This window comes from Ochlerotatus camptorhynchus, unplaced genomic scaffold (genome assembly GCF_037179485.1).
Source record: "Ochlerotatus camptorhynchus isolate MF236.1 unplaced genomic scaffold, CSIRO-AGI_Acam_v1.1 ptg000007l, whole genome shotgun sequence".
In the NCBI taxonomy this organism is placed as follows: Eukaryota; Metazoa; Arthropoda; class Insecta; order Diptera; family Culicidae; genus Ochlerotatus; species Ochlerotatus camptorhynchus.
In genome coordinates, this window is record NW_027040499.1 from 3,727,398 (window position 1) to 3,754,899 (window position 27,502).

The window sequence follows — 27,502 nt, forward strand, 5'->3', positions numbered from 1 at the left end:
AGTTTAGATCGTTTTGTTAGTTTCTTGATTAAAAAGGCTTTCAGCCTTCGGCTGGTTGGCCTCTATTAATCGATTTATGATTCTTCCTCTTACTTTTGTCGGTATGAGATAAATCTTTCGAAAGTTTCCAGATTCTTTCCACAAAGTTCACAATGACCACAATTCTTTTAGTGGATTTAATTCATTTTAGGAGTAGGTAAAAAAATATTTCTTTTGTCCATCCTTTCCTTCTTTCCATTTAGTTTTCTCCGTAAGATACCCCTGCGGTGAGAAAAGTTGTTTATCCTAGCAGCGAAAGAGGAAAATGTATGTTTTGTATTTTGATCTCACCTCTACGATGCAAGGGGACTGGGGAGCAGTGGATGAGCAATGCCCATCCGTCAGAGAGAAGTAAGAATAAGAAGAACTACAATTGCATATCCCAGCACACCGACCGCTACGCTACGCTGAACGGTTAGCTTCAGGATGGTGTTTACCGCCGACGTGTCAGAAAAGGAGAATGTATTCTGCTCGTAAAAATTGATCTTAATTAGAGGGCGTTGTGAAACACGTAAATACCAAAGAGGTGAGGGTGGACGTTTCCGCATTCTAGATCTAGATGGATGAATGGCGAGGACGTGAGCCGAATCACACAACGGAGAATGAGCTATTATGGATAGCATGTTTGACTGGATGTCCAATGAAATTTCCGTCCGACCGGGAATGGATTTGACGCATTAGGTTTTGGAAATTTAATTTTCAGCTCCACTGAATGATTCAATCTACTGCCGTTGATGAAGAACCGTAGTGTGTGCTGATGTGTTGAAGTGTTTGGAACGCATATTGGGAGCAGAATATTTTCCAAATAGGAAAACAAGCGAGAGGAAGTGCTACGTGAATGCGTACGAGCTGATCGATGAGTAGTGGGTGGCTCGAGTCTTGCATCTGAAACCGATGGGGCATTATTCCTGTAATTAGTGTTGCTGCACGATTGAAGTGTGAAGAGACGAAGGTCGATTTTGAATTAGGTTATGTGTATAGTTAAATTGTGTGTAGTGTAATACTCTGTGGTGAAATATACAGTGTTATTTGTTGAATAATTTAGGATAGTGTGTATGCCGAGAAGCTAATAGTCTTTAGTGCGTGGCGTTGTTTTGGTGAGTATACTTTCGTTACATTGAAAAATGCGTAGTATTTTAAGATGTTTGCTACCAATAAATGCAAAACAGTGGAATAGGAAACCAAGCAAAGATGGGACTGGTATGCTTTTTAAGGGCAGTTTTGGGTCGTGGTAGTTGTGTTATTTAAAAATTTCCTCTAGAATCCTTCCCCTTCACGGTGTTATTTTCTGAATTCTTTTAAAATAAATGTAAGATTCTCTCTGGGAGCCCCTTAAATTCTATCGTACAGTCCAAAAATGCTCTGCTTAAGATTCCACAAAATTCACGAAATTCATACTAAGATTATCTTTGATTTTTGAAATAATTATTCCAAGAGTTCACTGAACTTTGATTCAATAATTCTATTTAAAATTCGTTCAATTTCTCATGCAGTTCAGCTCCAAATTGTATAGGATTTTTTTTTCTCAGAATTAGCTTGAAGTCTTCCTCTAAATTATTCTGAAAATTCACTTGGAATTCTCCTTAGAATAAAGGAAAAAATCCGGTCACGGAAATCTTGTTGGGGTTTCAAAATGCGTTTTATTTCTCATAGTTCAATATAACAGCTACAGTACTGGACAAAATAAATCATACACCCATATAATTTTTCTTTTGAGCTCGAGGTAGATTCAAACATACATTAATGGTTTGTTCTGCAATACTTCAATATATTGTATGACTTTCTCAATCATCTTATAAATGATTGTTGTAAAAGGAGAATTTCGAGTTGGACAAAATAAATCATACGCCTGATTTTTTATTGAAAATTCTTGCTTAATTCAATTTTCAAATTACATTTTAACACTCTCAGTATTTGGTATGACCACCCTTTGCTTTCAACACTGCTTCCAACCGTCTTGGCATACTTTCGACGAGGTTTTGTAGATATCCTGAATCTATATTCTCCCACGCTCCCATCGATCCTTTATCCACTTTGTTGTCCAAGTAAGACCAAACATTCTCAATTGGGTTGAGATCGGGAGATTGGGGATGCCATTCCTGCGTTTTGATCCGATTTGATTTGAAAAATGCCGTTGTTTTCTTCGCTGTGTGCTTTGGGTCATTATCTTGTTGGAAAATGTAATTGGATTCCAGGCCAGTTTTCAGTAGCGAAACTTCCGTATTTTCACTTAACAAGTCAATGTACACATCTGCAGTCATTATTTCCTTTATATTAGCCAAGCTTCCAACACCAGATCACGCAAATGCTCCCCATACCATGATATTTCCGTAATATGCCTCGTGTTTCGTAATTTTTCCATATGTGCTGAACAGCTCCAACTGAGATCGAGTACTTTTCGGCAATTTTCCGAAAAGAAATTCCTTTTTCACGATCGTGAATCACCAAATTTCTAACATGGAGCGAAATCTGCTTTTCCGACATTTTTCACTTTTCAAATGACGCAAACAAAACACAATGGTGCTTCCCGGAACAAGAACTGTCAAATATTACGCTGTGATGCCAAATCTTCAGATTTTGTTTTTATTCGATGGCTTGAAAATAAAATCTTAGGAGTGTATGATTTATTTTGTCTAAGCACAAAAGTGAGCATATATTTATTTAAATTTGTAACAAAAATAGCAGAATATTATAACAATTTTCATTCAGCTAATTGAATGCATCATTAGAAATACTTGAACTTTTCTGAATATACTGCTGAAATTGCGTGCAAAATAGCAAAAATATGAAGTGATGTACTTTTTTGGGTTGAGCGTATGGTTTATTTTGTCCAGTACTGTATATATTAGTAGGAATTATGCTTACTGTAAGACCATTATTTCAGTTGAACTTTTCTTCGTACACGGCCCATCATCTTTTGCACGAGCCCTGTTCCCACTTGTTTGGCTGCCAAATTCCATTTGCGCTTGAAATTCTTCAGATCAATGCAATTGCAACCTTTTTCTTCAGTATGTGCTTCAAAATTTACCAGTATTCCTCAATTGGCCTTAGTTCCGGAGTATTGGCCAAATTCATCTCCTTGGGAACCACTGCAGCAGTGCAGCACTAACTTTTTTTATTTAAATTTTCTCTTGAAAGTCATCTTCTTTAAGACGATTGTTTATAGCAAAAGTTGGTGTCTGAGTCTCTTCTAATAAAAAAGATATACCCAATTATAGTAAAAAATATGAATAAATTCAAATTGATTATATACGAATTTAAAAAATAACGTACCTCTATTTTTTTTCCATATTATTGAGAGAGCCCCAACCAGAGATATTAACATTTGAAAAGGGCATATTTTTAGTAAGGCTTGTCCTCGAAAAAAATGCACCATTTTTATCCGTGTGTAACTTTTTTATCCGTGGGTAAAAATTGATGAAAATCTGGGTATAACTAGTTTGGAGTGAATTGTTTACATGTGCAAAATTTCATAACAATCGGTTCAGTGGTTATTGAGATGTCATCGAAACAAGAAGAAAATCGCCGGAGAATTTTGCGTGCCGTCATGGAAAATCTTAGTGAAGGTCCCAAAGAAGGGGGATCTGACTGTGTGCGACAATTGGCGAGGCATCATGTTACTGTGTATTGTTCTCAAAGTTCTGTGCAAAGTTATCCTGAATCGGATACAGGAGAAGATCGACGCGACTCTCCGACGGCAGCAGGCAGGATTCCGTGCCGGAAGATCTTGTATGGACCATATTGTCACGCTCCGCATCATCCTGGAGCAGGTCAATGAATTCCAAGAGTCCAGTTTCATTGACTACGAAAAAGCTTTCGACCGTCTCAATCACGAGAATCTGTGGGGCGCCCTGAGACGCAAGAGAGTCCCGGATAAAATCGTCAATCTCATCGAAGCGCAGAATGAGGCTTTCACGTGCAGAGTTCTGCATAACGGAGCCTTGTCCGACCCTATCCGGGTAGTCGCTGGTGTGAGACAAGGATGTATACTATCACCGCTACTGTTTCTCATCGTAATCGACGAGATCATGGTAGGTGCAATTGACCGTGTACCGAACCGTGGGCTGCTTTGGCAGCCTATCACCATGGAGCATCTCAACGACTTCGATTTGGCTGATGATGTTGCTCTACTAGCACAACGGCGCTCTGATATGCAGAGTAAGCTCAATGACCTAGCCGAACGCTCCTCTGCGGCGGGTCTCACCATCAACGTCAACAAGACCAAATCGTTGGATATCAACACGGGCAACCCTTCCAACTTTACGGTAGCGGGGCAAGCAGTGGAGAAGCTCGAAAGTTTCCAATATCTTGGCAGCCAAATAGCGTCGGACGGCGGGACCAAGAGCGACATAGGTGCACGAATCAAGAAGGCTAGGGCTGCCTTTGCGAGTTTGCGACGAAACCTACATCAAGGCAGACGCAAACCAGATAAGTCAACGCACCAAAATCCGAATTTTCAACTCGAACGTGAAATCTGTGTTGTTATACGCCAGCAAGACGTGGTGTGTATCAGCGGAGAACACTCAAAAGCTGCAGGTCTTCATCAACCAATGCCTGCGGTATATAATTCGTGCCTGGTGGCCTCACAACTGGATCTTGAATGCCGAGCTCCATCGTCGATGTCATCAGAAGCCGATAGCAACAGAAATTCGAGAGCGAAAGTGGAGGTGGGTCGGCCACACACTTCGACGGGGTGGAAACGAAATCTGCAAGCAAGCGCTGGATTGGAATCCGGCAGGACATCGCAGCAGAGGCAGACCCAGGGGCTCATGGCGGCGGAGCCTCAATAAGGAAATTAAGCAAGTCGATAGAAATCTGACCTGGGCCCAGGTCAAGGCAAAAGCGAGCAGCCGCCCACGATGGAAGTCTTTCACGTTGGCCCTTTGCACCGCTGGTGGTGCACAGGACCCTTAAGTAAGTAAGTAAGTCATGGAAAATCCGACTGCGACCATGAGATGGACCGGAAGACAACTGGGAATCACCCATACAACTGTGTCTCGGGTGGTAAAATCGTTTTGAGGAGTCCCAGACGTCCGAGCGGCGGGCTGGAAGTGAAAGAAAATCGAAGACAGCTGACCCTGTGAAGCCCCGGAAGGTGTTGGATTATTTCAAGCGTAATCCGAACCTTTCGATTCGCGACGCGGCTCTGAAGGGAAAGTGTTCCGCCTGGTTCGTTCAGCAAACCATGAAACGAGCTGGGCTTCGGGCAAATCCCGCGCAAGGAAGCTGTATCGAGAGTGGTTAACGAAACCGATGTGTGTGGTTATGGATGACGAAACCTACATCAAGGCAGACGCAAAGCAGATACCGGGGCTGGAGTTCTACGTTGCCAAATCACGGTTTGATGTTCCGGAAGACATAAGGAAGAAGAAAGTGGACAAATTCGCCAAAAAATACTTGCTCTGGCAGGCCATATGCCAATGCGGTAAACTGAGTAAACCGTACATCACAATGGGTACCATCAACAGCGAAATTTACCGCACCGAGTGCCTCCAGAAGCATCTGTTGCCCTTCCTGCTGTCCTACGGAGGCGAGACATTATTTTGGCCGGACCTGGCATCATGCCATTACGCGAGTTAGAAAACCACCGACCTGGGTTTCTTTTTAAAAAATATAAAAGACAACTTAACCGCTACACTACTGAACTAAGACTGATTTATTATAATCGAATTATGCTACAGTTCACCTTCTCTGCACACTCAGCACCTCGCGCGATGAGTACTAAGTGCAACGATCGCCCTCGATGCCGCTGCTGCTGGGTTGACGAATTCTGCTGATCGATGCCATGCTGCTGTTGCCGTGTTGATAGAAGTTGCTGACACCGTCGATGAAATTTGTACAAGTCCAGGTAGCGGGGTCGTTAACTCGCCCCTCCTTAGTGATGAACCTCCAGGGGCATAATATCCGCTATTGTAAGTTTTTTGAAGTTATGAGTGATCTCCTTGGCCTCCGTTTTTCCATGATGATCCTTAACGTTTGGAATGGTTTCGGGAATGGTGGTATGTAGCTTGACCTTGGTTGTTCTGTGGGAGAAAATACTGAGAATAGCTAAACCGATTACGATAGGAATAATGGTTATTCCTCCAAAAATTGACCAATGTGGAAAACGCAAGCTATTGCTGTTTAAACGAAGTAAATCCAAATCTTTCCGTGCCTCTATTTGAAGCTTGTGAAGGTGTTCCATACTAAGGTTCAGTATGTCACCGTGTTTGCTGATAGGTATTCCGTCCAAAGGGAGGTGAATGGGTTTTCCAATAATATTTCGGGTTTTACTTGTATACGAAACGTTATCGATTCGTGCCGTGCAGTTTTCGTATTGGATCAAATATGATCCGGAAAGAGTTCTCTCGGTAGTACCACAATCGGATGATAGGGTAAAGTTGCTTGCTGAGTTGATAAGTATGTGTTGCATGTCGATTGGCATGACTTCCTTCTCTATGGGGTTTGACGTGTAGTTACATATAGCTGCTTTTCCATCTAACAGATTCGGTATGCATGTACTATCGGCTACTTCAGTATCTTCAATATTGTAGATATTTGATTCCAACGTTTTAACGGTAAATTTTGCAGTTCGATGAATCAGGAAAAACTTCTTGGTTGCATGAATTTGTCGTTGACTATGGAATGTTGGATATATATGAACTTTGCGGAAAATTCTGAAATCTAGTTTTGGCATTTTGATGAATAGTAGCATCTCTCGTTGATTGGTGACTATGGATGTTTTGGCGTACGTGACGACTTCCGATGATGAATGAACTGTAACATTCTCTCTCTCTAAATCCTTCCTTAACATTTCTAATTCAGTTTTGGTTAAAATTTTTTCATTTAAAATCCCTAGTTTAGCTAACATTATAGTTTCGATTATGTTTTCTACTTTGTAGTTTAAATCTTTAAGATTGAAGAGAATGTTTATGGAATGCAATTCTGAGGATTTTGATCTGAATAGCTGAATGGCTTGTTTTGTTTTGAATACTGTTTCCTTAAGTTGTAAAGTCATTTCTCGATTAATTTTTACTTGTTTGTTATTGCTATATACCAGATTATTGATACTAGAATTAATTAATTTCAAATCATTTGCATCGGGAGATCCTGCTATAAATTTCCAAACGGTGCCTACGGCATCCCATCGTTTTTGCCTTTTAGAATGGATAACCTTTCCTAATGAGTCATTGATATCATCAAATTTTTGTATTATAATTTCGGAAAATTGATTCCTCTCTATCTCTTCAAATTTATTTCTCAAATCAACAATATGGAGTCTTAGAGCTTCTATATTAAAATGGTGTATATAGTAGTAGTATTGATATTGAATTCGGCCAATGCCATGGTCGTAAATGAAGATTGGTCCGTCGATTTTCTGTATAGTCAAAGTCCAAATCTGCGGCAATAGTGCCAAGAGTCTGTAAATAATGATAAATTTTGCGTCAGTCAAATCTGTCTTATCTTTATGTCATTTTTATGTATTTTCCTGCCATCGTCAGTCGTTACAGTACTTCTATTAACATTACTTATTTTAACTTTCTTATACCTATTTTTGTGCTTTAGTCTTTGTCTGGTCTTCTCGAAAGCTTCTATGTTACTCTTTATGTTTGCATATTTTTTGTTTTTATTGATATATGTCAAGTCCTTTTTTTGTTTGGTCTTTAAATTTTGATAAACAGTCTCAACTATAGTCGAGGATTTGCTGGAAGGGATGATAATTTCGTAAGGGGTATATCCGGTACTGGAATGAATCGTGGAATTGTACTTGTGGATAGAAATATTCACAAGGTCGATCACTGATCTTCCTGGGTTTTCTGTTTTCGTAATTCGATAAATTTCCAACAATGTAGAATGTAGTCTTTCAACGGCTCCATTCATTTCACTGCGTCCTGTTGCTGTAATGTATGTTTCAATATTATATGTATTGTAAAAGTTTACTAGTTCTCCCGTCATGAATGATCTCTCACCATCCATAACTAGAACTCCTGGTGTTTTATATTTTAGAAGAATATCTTTAATAGCAGGAACCAAATCAATTACAGCTCTAGATTCGGTCATTTTAATTTGTGCAAATTTTGAAAATTTATCGATATACGTTAAAAAGTGGAGATTTTCTAGGAAGAGGATATCTATGTGGGCTATTTGGAAAGGACCGGTAGGGATAGGAGTTTTTTGCACGGGAAAATTTATAGGGCTTCTGTCGTATTTGCATTCGTGGCAAATGCGACAGTTTGTAATGAAATCTTTTACTTTCTGTTGGATTTTCGGAAAGTAAAATTTTCTTAGAATTTGTCGTTTGTTTTCCTCAGCACCCCTGTGTGCTCTGAGGTGTGTATCCCGAACAATATTCCACTGCTCATCGTCCTGGCAGATATCTTCCAATAACCTCTGTGTGAAACGGATTTTTAACGATTTCTTTTGTCCAAAATGTTCTTTATAGACTTCTTGTACCCTACCCATAATTTCCTCTTCTGTTAATAATCCGTTTACTTTACCTGGGTCAAAATGTGTTTTCAATACCTGTAGGAGAGAAGCGTTGTTAATTTCATTCATATAAATAGTTATTCTTTTGAAATTTGTGAATGGGGTTTCGATCTTAACATTATTTATACCTTTTTTAATAATTACCTGATGCTTGAACGCATTCAATGGTGCTTCGGTAGAAATAATGTAAAAATCATCGCTATTTTCGGCTGAGTGTTGTGTACCCGTTAAAGAGCATACTATCCGACTTAAAGCGTCGGCGACTACATTAGTCTTTCCGGGTTTGTATTCAATTTGATAGTCGTGCTCTTCGAGATACGACTTCCACCTTTTTAACTTCGCGTTTGTGTTTTTTGGTGATAATGAAAATGTTAACGGTTGGTGATCCGTTAAGATTTTGAACTGTGTTCCATATAAGTAATTTCTAAAGGTTTGTAAAGCCCAGAAGATTGCGAGCATCTCTTTCTCTGGTACTGAATACTTTTCCTCAGATTTTGACAATGTCCTAGACGCAAAATGAATAGGTTTGTCTTTTCCAACTTCTCCTTGAGACAATACTGCTCCAATGGCAAAATCAGAAGCATCAGTAGTTAGGAGAAATGGTTTGCTGTAATCTGGGTAAATTAATATATCCGATGACGTTAAAATATTTTTCATCCTTTCAAAACACGTTTTTTGGTCAGAGGAAAGAGAAATTTTTTTGTTCGAATGAACTCCCTCCCCTCTTAGAAGGTTAGTGAGGGGTTTTGCGATTTTCGCAAAGTCCTTCACGAATCTTCTATAGTAACCCATCATACCAAGGAATGATCGAACATCCTTGATTGATTTAGGTTCAGGAAATGCTTTAATTGTTTCAATCTTTTTTTCATTGGGTTTGACTCCATCTGAACTAATAATATACCCTAGAAATTCTACTTGGGTATGCAGAAATTCAGACTTGTCCATCTGTATTTTTAACCCTGCGTCATTTAAAGTTTTTAATATTTTTGAAAGATTCTCCAAATGTTCGTCGAGCGATCGACCGAACACTATCACATCGTCGATGTACACATAGCAAATTTTCCCTATGTGCTCTCTAAGGATGTCATCGATGGCTCGTTGGAATGTCGCGGGCGCATTTTTCAACCCGAACGGCATTCTAGTGAACTCGTACTTTCCATTGTTGATGGAAAATGCGGTTTTTTCTATATCGCTCTCTTTCATTCGGATTTGATGAAATCCGGAGGCTAAATCGAGAGTCGTGAAATATTGCTGTCCTTTAAGTTGTCCGATGACATATCCAATTTCAGGCATTGAATACCTATCAGATATGGTTTTTTCATTGATTTTTCGGTAATCAATCACCATTCTAAATTTTTTTATGCCCGAAGCATCAGCTTTCTTCGGTACAATCCACACTGGAGACGTCCAGGGGGATCTCGATGGTCTGATAATACCGTCTGACAGTAATTTTTCTATTTGTTTGTTCACTTCATCGGTATAGGCGGCGGGATAAGGGTAAACCCTTTGATGCACTGGTATGTCATCAGTAGTATTAATCGAACACTCTATTCTAGTTGCACATGTCAACTTGGAATCTGGTTCGTGAAATACTTCTTTGTTAGTATTCAGAATTGATTCTAACTTGTCTCTTACCGATTGACTAAGATGGTCAGTTCTAAAAGTGAGATTAGAAGATGATTCTACTGTTCCAGGACAGTATTGCAAAATTGGAATAACTAGCCGTTCATTACCTTTTTGTAGGGAAAGAGTTCCCCTCGAAAAATCAATCGCGGCGTTGAGTGCTTTTAAAATACTAGTTCCAATTATTCCCTGGAAAAATGGGTGGAACTTGTGTAACAAAAATTGAGCTTGAAAGTTAATTTTTGGTTCGAAAAAATTTATATTTATTGCCGATGTTGCATTGAAACATCCATTAGCACTGGTTATGTTCTTCGCATTGAAATCGTATGGTTTCGTTTTACCATAAGCATAAGCCAATTTCGGTGAAATCAAGTTAACGTTTGCTCCCGTGTCAACCAAAAATGGGAAACTGCCTATAGTAGTTTGTAAATTAATATATGGTAGAGTTGGTTTTACCAACTCGTTTTCCACTCTAAAAAATTAGCGGTGTTTTCGTCATTTTTAAGCACATTACTCTCCGAGCTCTGTTGACTCGACGTTGATGGCTGTGGATCATCTTCATGGTATGTCGGCATTTCAAACTGTTCAGAAAAATCGGAATGATCATAATAATCAATTTCTTCCTCCTGATAGTAATGATCGGGGTAATAGTTGTAGTACTCGTAGGGATCTGCCTCATACTCTACCGGATGAGCAACTCTCTTAAAGTTTTGGAATTGTTGAGACGGTGGATGTGGTCTCTTAAAATTGAATTGTGGCCGGTTTCCATAATTAATGTTCCTTGACCGAACGCTGGGATCTACATCCATCGGTTCTGGTTTCGGTTGATTAATTTGACCAAATTGGTTTGCTCGCTGTGGGTTTGTTGGCATAAATGGCCTACTAAACCCTTGATGTTGCATCGGACGTTGTGGAAATGGGGCAAATAATCTCCTAGGTGGTGGCTGTGGAGCCAATGCCATAGGAGGCTTTACTAGCAATCTTGGTGGTGGCCGTGGTGGAAGCCTGGGCACCTCCAATTCTCTAGGTTTTGGAAGTGAAACGTTTGACGTTTCATTTCTTAGTGGACCAGATCTAATGTCCATATTATGATAATCGAGGCAAAATTGGTACGCACTACTTAATGTTTTAGGTTTTGCTGTCTTCAGCAAGAGGCTAAGATTCCTCTCATGGCCCCGTATAAAGGAGTCAAGGGCTTTTTCTCTGAAGTAGTCTATATAGACCGCTGCATTGTCCCTATATTTTTCATCGGTTTGGACTTGGGCTATAATGGCTGACAACAATTCATTCACCCTGCTGTAATAGCAGGATAAGGACTCTGTCTGCCCTTTCTTAATCGTCGTCAACTCGAAGTCGAGTGTCTTTAATTCACGTTTGTCGCTATAGTATAGCAACAGTGTGGACTTAATTTCAGTCCAATTTGACGCGACGTTATTGGCGTTCAGCACATCAGCTGCTTCGCCCGTTATACGTCGTCTTATACTTTTTTCAATTAGGTCATATTGCAATGATTCGACAGGAATGTGGCGGTACATATTAAAGATACCTTCCACATCCAGGATCCAGTTCATTAGTTCTGTAGGATTTCCATTGAAAGATCTAAGATCTTTTAAAAAATCAGGAATCCTACCAATCTCAATGAAATTTTCGGTTGGTCGTACCGGCTCTGGTACTGGTCGTGGCCCAAGGCCAGGCGCTGGTGCTGGCACTGGAAGTGACATTTTGGTTTTATGGTAAAAATCTAACCTGCACCTTTTCTTAATTTTGGGAGCTTTAATGTAAACTTTATACTCACAAATTTAAATCTACTGTACTGTTTCTTAGTTTTGGAAAATTTTAATGTAAAACTGTTCACTCGCGACTTTAAAATCACTGTTCGCACAAAAATTATAATACTAAAATTGGTATAACTTTAAATTTACTTGTTCACACAAAAATTATAATAGTAGAATTGCTACTTACAGTACTGCTAGCATGGTCGGCTGCTAGACTTTTGGGTTGTCCGCTGGTCTTCGCTCGTTGGGGGAAACGGAGGCAGGTGGGCCGGAGTAATCCTGTTTGCTGTCTGCTACTGAGGCTCCTATCACCGATCGGGAGTTTTCCACTGTGTCCTCACGTTCCGCTTCGTTGACTGTAGGCTGGCTCTTTGAACCAGTTTAACACTCTCACTACACTAACAGTTCGGCTCTTTGAACCGGAAATGTGAACTTTTTTAGATTATCACTTTTAAGATTTCAACTGTGAGCCAGAAAGCTTTTTCTTCAACGCTTTTAAGATTTTTCACTACCGTTCAACTTATACTATTCCCACTCGCGAAGGTCCCTATTCGGGCGCCAGTTAGAAAACCACCGACCTGGGTTTCTTTTTAAAAAATATAAAAGACAACTTAACCGCTACACTACTGAACTAAGACTGATTTATTATAATCGAATTATGCTACAGTTCACCTTCTCTGCACACTCAGCACCTCGCGCGATGAGTACTAAGTGCAACGATCGCCCTCGATGCCGCTGCTGCTGGGTTGACGAATTCTGCTGATCGATGCCATGCTGCTGTTGCCGTGTTGATAGAAGTTGCTGACACCGTCGATGAAATTTGTACAAGTCCAGGTAGCGGGGTCGTTAACTCGCGCGATCGACGTTGGATTGGTACAGAGACAATAACGTTGTTTTTGTACCAAAAATCGCCAACCCCCCAAATTCACCAGAGATTCGTCCGGTCGAAAGATTTTGGGCCATAATGAAGGCCAAAGTTCGAAAATCGTCCAAGGTTTTCAAAAACGAGCTGGAGTTGAAGAAAGAATGGATGAAAGTGTTCAAAAAGGTCGGCTACACCATTGCACAAAATGTAATGAGGGGTCTTAAGGGAAGGGTGCGGGCTTTCAGCGATGGAAAGGAAATTGAATAAAGTAATTATGCCGAAACATAATCCATATGCATTAGTTCATTCCCTGAAAGTTTCAAGAAAATCCGATTTAAAATAATTTTTTGGCGAACACTTTTGTCTGGTGCATTTTTTTTTCGAGTACAGGCCTTAGACAAAATTAGAAGGGTCTGTGCTTAGGGGCACGAACGGAAGCTTGAAGTAGCACCGCTAGTGGACGGAACAAATTTGAAGAGCATTTAGTTCTTTTAATTGATCAAACATCACTTATCTTAACTCTTTCCGTTTTTGATTTGTAGGCGTACCAAATTTGTAATATTTTTTTCAGAGAGATGAAGAGAATCAATCAAAATCACTTGCCCCCCTGCTTCCAAGTTTGGTTACAAGATTACAACTCTGGAGAGCATTTTGTGTGGTCTGTGGTTCTAAATATTGACAAACAGGCACAGATAAATTCTATTCCAACTCTTTATTGTTATAAGCTTGTTGGCCCTGAAAAGGGCCGTTTTATTGTAGACGACATCCATGGCCGCTTACGCTTGGCGTGTTCAGAGTAGGTGACAGCATCACGGATCACATTTTCCAGGAACACCTTCAGCACACCTTGTGTTTTCTCGTAGATCAGACCGGAGATACGTTTGACACCACCACGGCGAGCCAGACGACGTATGGTGGTTATCTCGAAGAACTTTGCGATGACGCTTGGCGCCTTCTTTACCAAGACCTTTCATCCTTTGCCACGACCAGTCAATTGTTGCTTGTTGGGTGTAGAAGAGTGGACTAGCCACCACCTCCCTACTGCTACTATTGCTGACTGAAGCGGAAATAAGTTGATGCTATTTTTAATTTTTTATTATTTTACTTAAATTGATTGTTTTTTCTTTTATTTTGGGATTACATGTTTGTTGTTACAAGTGATACAGAGGTAATGAGCGGGTACAGACACCAAACTAAGCTTGAACACTTAACTAACGTCTTTTCTGTGTGCGAGCGGAATAGGAGCTTTTCATCAAACAACATCCCGAGATAAATTACTTCTGTAGATCACTCGACTACTGTGCAGGAGGAAGCTGGATTTAGATTGGGGGATTGCCTGTGCAGGAACATAATTGCCTGGGTTTTGGTGGCATTGTTTTTGATTTTCCACGTTGCGTCGCGTAGTCAGCAAAGGTGTCAAGGCATCGTTGAAGTTTGTTGGTGATTTCGCGAGGCAATCTACCTTTGACGGAAATTGCAGTATCATCTGCGAACAGGAAGAACACGCACCCGGTACCGAAATCGGGTATATCGGAAGTGTATAAGCTGTAGAGTAAGGGGCCAAACAGACTACCTTGTGGGACGCCTACTGGGATGGAGAACGTGTTGGAAAGACAACCATTTAACGATACCTTGAATAACCTTTGCTGAAGGTAGTTACGGGTGATTTTTATCAGATGTAAAGGAAAGTTGAAGTTGCAAAGCTTGAGTATAACTTTCATCATGCCAGACATTGTCAAACGCCTTTTCGACATCTAACAAAGCCATGGCTGTGGACTTGGATACAGCCTTGTTACTTCCGATGTTGTTCATCACCCATACTAAGCCAAACTGTTCCGGTAGGAGAATATTGCTTTCCTCGACAGTCTTGAGCAAACGGTTGAGAATGAGTTTCTCGAACAATTTGCTCAGCGCTGAAAGGAGGCTGATCGGTCTGTAGCTAGACGGCAATGTTGGATCTTTACCCGGTTTGTGAATTGGTATACCTTTTGCCATCTTGCAGATGCTTGGAAAATAGTGCAGTTCCAAGCATCTGTTGAAGATAGCGGTCAAAAGCTTGTACACTTTCGTGCTATGTCTCTTTAGAATTAGGTTGAAAATGCCGTCAAAGCCGGGGCCTTCATATTCTTAGAATATTTCAGCGCTGAGCAAATCTGTTCTACCGTAATTTTATCCTCCGGGAGGACAACATAAGGGGAGGCATCTAAATTGTGGACCGTCACCTGATTTTCGAGCGGACTTTGGATATTGGAGCCAAGCAAGTGCGATGCAGCAATATGATCACCAATCGCATTTGCTTTCTCCTTCGGAGTTATGAGCCGAGCGTCATCATTTTCGAGTCTTAGAGGTGGAACAGGTTTGGGATGAGACTTCAGAACTTTGGCTACCTTCCAAAATGGTCGTGAACGGTCATCCAGATTTTGGACAACACGTCCAAAACTTCCGTTTCGGAGTGAGTTCATTCTGAAAGCAATCTGAATGTTCAGATCGGCCGTTTCACGTTTTTTGTCCAGATCTTCAGTCCTCTGAGACTGGCGTCTACAAATATTTCTCAAGCGAATCATCATTTAGGTGTGATAATCAATGGTAGGAAACATATCCCTCACAGGAACTTGACGGACACATGTCTCTCGGATTGGCGGTTCTTCCTTCTCTTTTTGCTGCGTTTTTCCTTCGCAGCCGGCTGGCTGTATACTTCATCGGTGGGGAGAATGGCGTATCTATTTGAAATAGGTACGCCACTTCTTGAGGTTTCTTAACCGGGATTTTCCCCGCTTTGAATGCTCCGCGAGCGACTTCGTCTCATCTCAGGGCACGCACACTAACACGATGCGGCCGAATCAACTATCGTCTAAACGAACAAACGGTCGATTCACTTGTAAGTACGCTTAGACAGAGCGAATGAAATCCCGAACTGAACTGCTCGACGTTCAAGCAGCGAATGATCGTCATGAGTTGATGCTTGACAGCAGCGCTGTTTTATATCTTTTCATGTTAAAGCAGAATGATGTGCAACCAAGTGGTACTCGATTATGACGACTGGGTTTGGGAAAAACGTTTATTTCATGAAAACAGTGATAAAATTATCAATTTTTAATTGTACATTGAACAATGCTTGGCATTACCACTTTTTCTAAAGTTTCTCTTTGAAAATCTTTGCTATTGCATTGCTATTGATGCGTAGAAATATTTCTGGACGATTGATGATAAAATTATTCAAATAGGTCCAGGGGCAGCTGAGTTATTAATGTTCAAAATCTTTCATAATTTTGTTTCATGTTCCATTTTCGGTTTTCACAAAGTGTACGCTCAGTATGGAAATTAAAGATGTAGTCCTACGTCAAAAATCAATAACTCTTGATCGGTAAAAGGCATCGACAAGCTCTGTGTAGCAAAAATTTGCGCCTTCTAAAGATCTTAAAGTTATTTGAAGACACCTTTGCTGAGAAATTTGAAATAAGAAAACTGGAGCAAAACAACTGTTTTTAGAGACAACCCAATTCAAGAAAATATATCAAAATCGGTCAACTTAAGAGATACGAAAAAGTTTTTTTACAAAGTTGCTTGAAATTACACACTACGAAAAAGTCGTGTAAATTTCAGTTTCCTGACACCGGCCTTTTTGACATAATAATCAGTTGAAAGAAACGAGAAAATCAATTCAACCAAACGTTCTCTTCGTCGAGTTGCTTATGTTTCGGTTATGTTAATTTTAAATGAAATGTTTGTTTACGTTCCATGATTTACGTCTTATATGGATTAAGTCTCGTTTAAAGGTAGTTATTTCAAAGTGTGTAGCTCAACTATAAATTTGCTGAGATTTTAATTCTATAGTTTCAATTTCAGGTTCAAAACATATCCTTCCATCTAAATCTGCCTTCCACTGTGCACTGTGGTGCCATTTTCGCTGTACCACTGTTTGGTAGAATTTGAGTAGTGGCTGTAAAGTCCAAGAGGGGTTGATTTTGGATCACTAAATGGATTTAAATAAACTTGATTTCAGCTTGAAGCTCGATAATCGAATGAGCGCTCTCAGTGTTGTTTATTTGCTTTTGTAACTTCGATAGCGTTACAAGTATTATTGTTTCGTTTTTTAGTGGGTAATATCTTTTCAGATCGAATGTTTCATTTGTTATTTTCGTCATTAGACGAGTATAGGCAAGTACAGCCAGTACAGCCAGAATAGGCAATCAACCTCATGCTGCTCCAGAAAAGGCAGTAGTCTCTTCCGTAGGCACTCCTCCTGGTAAATTTTCTGGTTCGTGGCCTCAGTTTCGCTTTTCAGCTCACAACTGCAGATTGCTTGCCTTGCTGGAATTTCGACTTCCTTTTGATTTTACATTCTTCCGGGGCACTCTTCCGGTCAACCGAAGTATAAAGTTCCTGCCCAGGAATTTGATCGATAACTGCCAGGAGCGGATATACCGGAATGCTTTCTCCGGTGAAGCCATGATGTAAGCAAATTAACTTATCCTGACAACCAATGCCTACTGTGATTTTACACACGCTTATAGCAAATTCGTTTATTATCGGGGTTAGCATCAGTTCCAACCCAGTGCGAAACCGAACTTTTTGTCAGTGTGAACCTCAACCTGAGCTAGGTTTTAAAAACAAACGAGCAAACTGACGTTTGTCATAAAACAAGCAGAATCAATCTTGATACCCGATCCAGGTTGGAACTGAATAATAAACGAATTCGCTATTTGCTTGATTCAGTGAAATTTGGAAAATTTTACTAATTTTCGTGGATCCTGAAAACCTCTTTGCAATCGTCATGAAATTTTCCACATAAATTCTTAACAACACTACTCTTATCTCACACTACTGCCATAGAGTTCTAGTAAAAACTCTCTTGAATTTATTTCCAATACTCCATTGGAAATTTTCTCTGAACTACATCTTGAATTCATTCTGAACTCTTCAAGGGTGCGCATTTTTTTAGATACAGATTTTTTTTTCCCTTTATTTGTCTTTTGTCGATCTTGTTTTCCGTACTGAGTACCAATGCTACTGACGCCAAGTCAGTTTCTTACTAATGTGCTACTGTGTCAAGTCAGTTTCCTACTAAAGTAGTTCAAATTTTGGGAGGCTAAGCGGGACCCAATTTGAAACCGTTTAAGCACTGTGGAGCGAAAATTTCAACTGGGAGGGACTGTTTAAAAGCATCCTAAGGATCTTGTTTTGGATCCTTTGGAGTTTAAGGTGATGGCATTTTGCGCAACTCTCCCAGATTGACATACCGTACTCGATTACAGGAAGGATGATTTATTTGTTGACAGCAAGCTTATTTTTCAGGGACAGAGTTGAATTCCTGTTGATAAGTGGATACAACGATCTTATCAAGATGTTCCACTTGATTTTCGTTTTGTCAACGTGCTCCCTGAAAAGAAGCTTGCTATCTAGTGTTAGCCCGAGGTACACGACCTCTTTGGACCATTCCACCACTGTGCCGTTCAGGCAGATCTTGTTATTCTCCGACGGAACAAGTCTAGGAGATTTAGAGTGTGGAAAGAGAATGACCTGGGTCTTTGCCGCGGTGATACGGAGCTCCAATGACCCTACCCTTGTAGACGATGGATGTGTCATCTGCGAACAGAGACAACGATCCACCATCAGGGAGAGCCGGCATATCGGAGGTGAACAGGTTGAATAGGATGGGGCCAAGGATGCTTCCTTGTGGAACCCCGGCACCGATGTTGAAAGCATCCGATGTGATGCCATTCAGAGAGACTCGGAACGTCCTGTCTGATAGATAGTTGTTTATTATCTTCACTAGAAAGATTGGAAGACCGTACAGCTGCAATTTGAACACCAGGTCATCATGCCAGACATTGTCGAACGCTTTTTCAACGTCCAACAACGCCATGGCAGATGTTTTCGAAACAGACATGTTCCGTCTGAGAATGTTTGTTACTCGAGTCAGCTGGTGGACGGTCGAACGACCTTTCCAAAAACCAAGCTGCTCCTCGAGTAACAAGTTGTTTTCATCGGCAAATGTTAGGAGCCGGTGGTATACTGCTCTTTCGAACAGTTTCGATAACCCTGAGAGAAGGCTGATTGGTCGATAACTTGAAGGAGAGGACGGATCCTTCCCAGGTTTCCGGATGGGTATGACTTTAGCTGACTTCCAACACGAGGGGAAGTAGCCAAGTCTGAGACTGATTAAAAATCAGTGCCAGATAGTTGTAGAATCTGGAACTCAAGTGTTTGAGTTCCAGATTCAGGATGTTGTCGAAACCTGGGCCCATCATGTTTTTAGATGATTTGATATAGGCCAACAGTTTGTCAGCCGTAATCTCGGATTCCTCTGGAAAAATGTTAGGAATCTGAAGAAGATTGGTTGCATTTTCAGCAACCTCAAATTCATGAGGGCTGACGATGTTTTGTCCGAGATTATGGGAGCTGACGAAGTGTTGACCTATCGCGGCAGCCTTCTCTTCAGGAGTTATCGGATGAACCACTGAGTCGCCGGGACGATCCAGTGGGGTAAGTGGTGGAATGGGCCTAGGCTTGTTTTTAAGAATTTTTGTAAGTTTCCAGAAAGGCTTAGCACAATCTGGGAGAGAGCGGATCTTACTAGCAAAATCGTTATTTCTGAGATCCACCATCCTGGCCTGAATGATCTCTGTTAATCGATTACAATGAGTCTTCAAGTTAGGCAGGCCAGTACGCTGGTACTGCCTACGAATGGTGTTACGGAGTCTAATGAGATCTTTGGTAGGGCTGTCAAGGTTCAGAGTATTGCTCACCTGTCTGAATACTGGCACGTGTTGTTCCCTGGCCCGGGATATCACCTCCTCGATGGTTTGTAGACACCGGTCAACATCTTCGGACGTCCCCGGTTGGACATCGTAGTCGATGGTTGTGTCGACGCAGTGTTGATATTGCGCCCAGTTGACTCGATGGTAGTTGCGCCGGGAAGCTTCGAATCGGTTCACCGAGGATCCAACTTCGGCCACCACCGGGTAGTGGTCCGAGCTCAGCTCCTGGAATGCCACAGGTTGCGGGATGTTGTGTCCCATGTTGCTTACGAAGATGTCGATGGTCGCATGGACCCCAGACCGACTCACCCGGGGCCAAGATGGTATAGTGGCCCTCTTTGCATGTCTTCATTCAGGACGCTCGGCTCCACGTTCCACCTTCTTTCTTTTCTTCTATGGCGGCGTCGGATACCTTCTTCGCGCGCTACTGAACTTCTCTCGACACTTCTGATGCTGGCTGGGCCACTGAGTATGTTGACGGACTCGGCTTCGGCGGTTCGTGCCGGAATTATCTTTATTTGGCTGGGGACTGGCATAGCCTACCGGTACGTCTACCAGGTATACCTCAACGGTACTGTAAAACATTACAGCGGAGTCCTGCTGTCCGTTTCTTCCACTCACTCTCCTTCACTTTCCTCTCACTATGTTCAAGTATCTTCCCAACTAACAATTTTCGCAATGTAATCGCTTTGCTCATTTCATTTATACAGCCTCAAGCTTTACTCATCCTCTTTACAAGCAAATCTGGCGAACTTAGTCAGCTACTTATAGCTGTTGTGACGTTTGGGACAAGCTCTTGTTGCATATATATTTACGCTTCTATACAGCTGATATCATGCTGTTTAGTTGTGTGTGAACTTGAAAGGCGCATACTCAACCATTACCCGATTATCCGATAATCACTACACAGCTTTCTCTTGATATCATGTGTATTTTACTGTGAATTAAATTGATCGAAATTATTTATAAGCACACCTCCAAAATTATTTTCACTGTACCGGAATCTGGAATCGAACTCGAGACGACCGCATTGGCAAACCTTGATACTACCAACTTCGCTGCGCCAACACTTTGAACTGACGTAAACAAATTTACACGCTCTTCTACAACAACATTGCTGAGTAGAGGCTTTATAATAGTGTACAAGAATCACTTTTCTCGACTAGTTAAAGGGTGATACGGTCAAAATTTGGTCAAGGGAAAACGCGTGTAAATCGGTGAAATTCTTTATTTAAAAAATCAAATTTAATTTCTTTTTCAAGTTCAATTAGTATAAAATTCAGGAAAAATATTCAGTTAGGCTTCCGCTTTTCCAAATCCGAATTTCCGGGCCTTACGCTTGACTCCTGCCATCAGATTTTGTACAGCCACCTTGTCCACCTTCTTCGCCGCAGAAAGCCAGTTTGCCTTGAACTGCTGCTCGCCCTTAGCAGTTTTTTTGGTCTTCTTTAGGTTCCGCATGACAATAGCCCAGTATTTCTCAATTGGGCGGAGCTCTGGCGTGTTGGGAGGGTTCTTGTCCTTGGGAACCACCTGCACGTTGTTGGCGGCGTACCACTCCATGGCCTTTTTACCGTAATGGCAAGATGCCAAATCCGGCCAAAACAGTACGGAACAACCGTGTTTCTTCAGGAAAGGCAGCAGACGTTTATTCAAACACTCTTTCACGTAAATTTCTTGGTTGACAGTCCCGGAAGCTATGAAAATGCTGCTTTTCAAGCCACAGGTACAGATGGCTTGCCAAACCAGATATTTCTTTGCGAACTTTGACAGTTTCATGTGCTTGAAAACATCTGCTACCTTTCCCCTTCCTTTTGCCGTATAAAACTCCTGTCCCGGAAGCTGCTTGTAGTCGGCTTTGACGTAGGTTTCGTCGTCCATTACCACGCAGTCAAACTTCGTCAGCATAGTCGTGTACAGCCTCCGGGATCGCGCTTTGGCCGTCGTATTTTGTTTATCATCGCGAATTGGAGTCACTACCTTCTTGTAAGTCGATAGTCCGGCTCGTTTTTTGGCTCGATGCACGGTTGTAGACGATACACCCAGCTTATTTGCGGCATCTCGGAGAGAGAGGTTAGGGTTTCGCTTGAAACTACCGGCAACTCTCTTTGTCGTCTCAGCGGCTTCCGGTTTTCGATTTCCCCCCGATCCAGACTTCCTGGCTGTCGACAAACGTTCCCCAAACACTTTAATTACATTTGTAACGGTTGATTTGGCAACTTTTAGCGATTTTGCCAACTTTGCGTGCGAGTAGCTCGGATTTTCGTGATGCGCGAGCAAAATTTTGATACGCTGCTCTTCTTGCTTGGACGGCATTTTGACAACTGAAGAGTGAATTCCAAAATCAAAATAGGAGCAACATTCTACACACACACACCTTCAAAATGAGGCGTGTTCAGGATTTTTAAATGCAAAATTGAAAGAAATACGTCAAGTTGATATTGACCAAATTTTGACCGTATAACCCTTTAATTCAGCTTTGTAAAGAAGCAGAGTTAGTTGAGTGGAGGTTGTTTAGTTGTTGAAAAAGCGCTTTTGATGTTTATGTTATTCAGCAAGAGTGGTTGGTTGTGTAGAAGCCATCAATTAAGTAATATATTCGCTTTATTGGCTTTGTTTTGAAGCTAAAATTTGAAAGTTGATTAATATTTGCATAGAAGTTACATTAGCGTTTATTGGGTGATGCTATTCAGTTCGACTGACATATTGAATAATGGTTATGAAAAAGTAAAGTAAACGCTCTCCAAAACTATATTGCTAGCTTCTGCTTGTAGCTGTATCTGCAGCTTTGTTACAGCTACTTTACAGCACAAAGCTGGAAAAGTTGGCTTATAAAGCTGAAAATGTTAGTTGGGTTATGTCTGCACAGTAATGTTTTCTAAGCTTTGTCTTGTTTGATTATTTAACCAGAGACTTTATTGACCGTTTAACTTTGGTTGTTTGATGATTCACCTGATCGGTGTATGTAGCCTAGAAATACGTTCTTTGGGTCACTGTTCTTTGACTATTAGTCAGTGACCCAGGCCATTCGTTTTCCATCGCCAGTCATCGTGTCCGTTATGCCATTCATAATGGCCTTTTTGTCGCCACCTCTCATGGCCGCCTAACATGCTGTTTTGGCTCCATCTGGTGGTGGGTTTTGTAGACTTTGGTGGGTGGATGGCTGCGTATTACGGTAGGCTGCCAGGGCAGATTTACTGACGGAGAAAAACTGCACACATATACGAAAACTACCTGCCATAATTTTTCAACATATTAACGAGCACTCTACACGATATTCTAAAAATTACTAGACACTGAGACGCGAATACTCACAAATTCATCTAAATCAGTTAGAAATGTTGATGTCAGAACCTCATAAGAATTATTCTCATGAGTGCTTGATCATTGGAAAATGACAAGAAATCTCGTGATAGGTAGTTTTGTCTCGTGATAGTGAGAGGACCTGTTTTTTTTAATTCCGAAGCTTTATGCTGCTACTGAATTAGGGGGAGAGGACATTCTTGCTCCTATGCCCGCTCTGGCTACGTCTACGTTGAACGAGATTCTAGGATTTAGCAGCACAGAACCGAACCACAATAATTGCTGTTGTTGTTCTTGTTCGAAGCACAAAGAACACGAAAAATCCATCGCTCAAATTAAAAAAAAAGCAAACGACCTATATTTTACCATATGCACAGCACGGTTCACATACGCACGGATTTCTTAACAGCCTTTCCATTCAACAGGAACAGAAAAAAAAAGACTCCTGGTATACCTCAACTACAGACAAACAGACGTATCTCTTATTCATCAATCGTTCACTTTAAATAATATGAAATGCCCGACAGTGATGGATCGCTCTTTTGGGACTTTTTCATTACTTTTTAATATAGAATGCTTACATTAAATCCAATTGAATTTTATAGAGCGCTCTCAAGTGTAACTTCAGTGAAAACAAAGAGTGTGGCTCTACGGTGCGGATATTTTGAGCTTTGATAGGGGGATTAATAGCTCTAAAATATCTATTTTAACATGGGTTAACTAAAAATTTAATTGGATTTAACGTTGGCATTCTATTTTAATATAGTTACGAAAAAGTTCTAAAACAGCGATCCATCCTTGATGCCCGGGTCCCCCCCGCCACAGCGCTGCCATCGGAGCACTTTGACGTTTTTATACATTCTATCGAACTTGAATGCAACATTGTTTGAGACTTGGAAAGCAAGCTAGACTTGGCAAGTAGCTCGCGAGATGTCGTTAGTGAGTTCCATGACAATATATTTAAGGAAAATTTATTTAAGAGTTACGTCTGTTTGTCTGTGTCTCAACGGAACCTTCCTATTCTAGTTAGTTGGATCACGTTAAAGTATCTATACCGACTATGTATGTAGTTATATTTGTTAGGATTTAGCTTCCACACCGGATGGTAATGCACAAGGCGAGCTTTTCTTTCTCGACACAAAAACTACCCTTGTTGGATAGGGGAAATGCGGGTAAAATGAATACTTTTACATTCAAAGTGTTTTTATGTTACTTCATACGCAAAGTTAGCGATTTTCAGAGTTGGTTGGAAATGCTAACATGAAGCTTTAGTGTGATAATTTATTAGCTAGAGAATGATCTTTAGAAGAGAGTAGGTGGATAGTTCCGTTAGAATAAGGCAGTATGAAAATTGAATAGAAGTTGAAAATGAGCGAAGGGCCATTAATGCGACAGTTTTTAAAGTTAAACGCACATCTTATGCCTAACCCGTACGATGTACGCGGAGACTTGAAGTATTTCTCCAAGTCTACAGGCAAAAAATGTACGTCTTTCTTTTGCTCATAAACTGACTGCGGCTGTGGAATAGTTCTAGCGACGTTTTCATCACTACCTAAAACCCCACGTTGCGAGAGCATTTTTAAAGGCTTATTTATCAACATATCAATCAATTCAGCACACACATTCAATCGATGCGTCTTCTACCATCGTTACAATACAATTGTTTACATTTACAGAATTTTAATGCTTTGGCCGTTAAAATGCAAGTGTTCATTTAACCTGCTATATTAATTTTACCCGCCTGTCCCCTACATAGATACCTGTGCAATGTACACTTTCGTAGAATAATATACAATTGGGGGGGGGGGGGGGGTCTTGGTTTTGTGATTGGAAAGCTTAGTAGTGTGCAGCCGTCGCGCGTGTAGAGATTTATTTTCCACTTTGCATGTTTTACCATCATCGTCAACATCGATGGTTGTTGGCTGGCGTTGTTGGCACTACGAATCTATGGAAGATGGACCGCAAACGGAGTGGAAGTTTGGTTGGCAGTATCCAAATCTAAGTAATATAATTAAACGGCACTTCCGGTATTGTGCACTGTCACGAACTAAGCTTGATAAACTAAATTGGGTTAATCTACCAGTCGGAAGAGACAATCGCTACTCTTGGCTTATTTCTGCCAGGAATAAATTGCATCCATTATTGTTTACCTCGAAACCATTTGCCTACGCCACTGATTCGTGGCCACATCCAGCCATCACAACAAATAAACGAACTCTACGGGGCGTTCTCCACAAAGTAGCATTATACTGTCCTATTTCTTCGCTCATCCCGTGTCTGGATTCGAATGGGTGTTTTGCTCCAATTTCTTTCTCATTCCACGCACTCCACGAGTGAAATTGCTACGCCCCCATCCGCGCCGGACCGAACCACGCGGGTACCCAGTTTTACCCTCTGAACGACCTCTAGGACCGGGACCGGTCTTGAGACGAAGACCAAAGCATAGAAAGATGAAGCGAAATTCATATGGTTGAACTGCTGCTGTGGGCGAAGAAGGGAATGGCACACACGTTGGGCGAGCTCTACGCTGCTGAGTCGCAAGAAAAATAATCCTATTACAGTTATCCCTCCATTTATGCGGTGGATGGTACCATTCACCCACAGTTATTTCTCGGCAGTCATTCAACCAATTCAGCTGATTTTCTGTAGATAACTACACACTACCCAGGCCTTCGCCGTTCGGTAAATTTTGCACTACAGAACTATTCGATATAAGTTTAATAATCAGTGAAAAATCCAAGTCAAATTCTAAACTTGTAAAGACTAGAGAGTGAGAAATCTATAAAATAGAATAGACTTCTCACTTGTAACGGTAATTTGAAAAAAAAAATCGACTTGTTCTGCTGTTCCGAAACCCGGCAAAATTCTACCGATTTTGGTGATCTGAATTTCGTGTGTAGTTTATGGTTGACACTAATCACATCAAAAAAATCAGGAAGGACAGCCGTCAGTGGTGGGTGGACGGTACCACCCATCGTATAAATTGAGGGATTACTGTAACTGGAAATGGCGTTTGGTAAAAATTCAGCCAAGGATCGAGTGGATGGCTAGACAAATTTTGATATTAAATGGCGCGCTAAAGTATAGCAAAAATGGGACTATCAAGCTTTCATGAATGAGCAGTGCTGTGAAAAGGATGATTTGGTTTTTTTTTAGAAAAGTGTAAGTTTTTGATGATCTGTTGAATTCTTTTATGTAAGATTGTTTTCAATTTAAAGTATCAATAAACGACTGGGAATACACTCAGTTACTTTTATGCACGGTGAAAACGTACCGTTAATAGTCAACATGTTGGGGAATTTACGTATTCTCGTCAATCTAAGCAGCGTCCGCATTTCTATTAGCATTTTCGTAGCGTCATGCACGCATATGACGTGTTTGTTTGTTTACATGTATCTGCTGCGTACTTCTCTATCAATTCTAATCGACAGAATTGCTCAAAACTGTTTGCACGTATTTTAACAACGCTCCAAACTTCTCAGGTTCGTGTGAATATTGTCGGCAGCCTCTTTTTCTTCGGCAACGTTTCCATTTGAGCTGTGTGTTAACCAGCAGTTTTATTATCGGCAACTCGAAATCAGCCGCAAAATTTGGCATAACAGGACTGCCCATTAGTAAAAATGTGGACCAGAAGCTGAAAGGCTAAGAAATCCAAATAAGAAGCATGCATGCTTGACTCATCACATCAACGGATTCAATCAAGCCAATTAAGGAACAAAATGTGGCTTCAGCAGTTTTTTGCACATAGAAGAGGCCATCCAAAAATGTCGAAGCAAAGCGGAGTGAAGTAGGAATTTTACTTTTTATCTTTTCCGCTCTAAGGTGGTCCATCGTTGGTTGACAGAAAAGCTTGGTTTTCTCTCAGTACATTAAGATTGATCAACTTTAAAATTCCCTGCTACGCAATGCTTTTTTCATTTGTTTAGAAGTCCCAAAAAAAATGCAAAATCGCAAATGAAAAGGGGAATCTCTTTACCCCCTTCTGATTAAAAATTTATTTGAGCAATCAATTGAAATATGCTTACGGATGATGAGAATGGTCCATCATCCAGGCAAAATTCCATTAAACATTCCCGGCTTAATGCCAAGCAGGAAAAGGTCCCTCCTATTGTGATAATCACTTCCGATTTCCATGCTGTTTGCATGGAACTTTTGAACTTCGTTAAATTCACTTCAAATTGGTCATCAGGGTGAATGCCGTGTATTGGCTGAAACCTTGGACGGATTCAAACATCTTCTCAATTATCTTGAGAAGACAACACAAAATTTTTCACTTACGACACCAAAACTGAGTCTGCTCAAGATTGTCTTGAAAGGTCTGTCCAGTGGTGAATCCCTGTTTCTGATCAAACATGATTTGACAAAATTACTACGAGTTGAGCCAGTCTCTAATTCAAAACCTTTTAATCAACTTGCCGAAAATGTGTCAAGAAGCTCAAAAAAATTTGTCTCAGAAGCATGAGGAACAATAATTTTAGTTGACTGGTGGGATTTGGTATTTGTTGGTAAAAATTAACAGGTCTAATGTAGAATCACGAATCAGTATTGAGTTGCTCTATCTATCTTTCGAGATTTGAGATTCCAGATTCCAAATTCTAAAATAAAAATTCCAAATTCCAAATTCCAAATTCCAAATTCCAAATTCCAAATTCCAAATTCCAAATTCCAAA

At 40.8% G+C, this 27,502-nt stretch overlaps 1 protein-coding gene across 2 annotated transcripts in view; it reads left to right on the forward strand.

Moving 5' to 3' along the window:
• LOC135697546 (ankyrin-3-like) overlaps nucleotides 1-27,502 on the forward strand; it is a 190,139-nt gene that overhangs the window by 15,517 nt on the left and 147,120 nt on the right. For both annotated transcript variants that reach the window (XM_065217303.1, XM_065217320.1), the window contains exon 2: nucleotides 743-1,136. The gene's annotated coding sequence lies outside the window, so the exon portion shown is untranslated. The remainder of the gene's footprint in view (nucleotides 1-742; nucleotides 1,137-27,502) is intronic.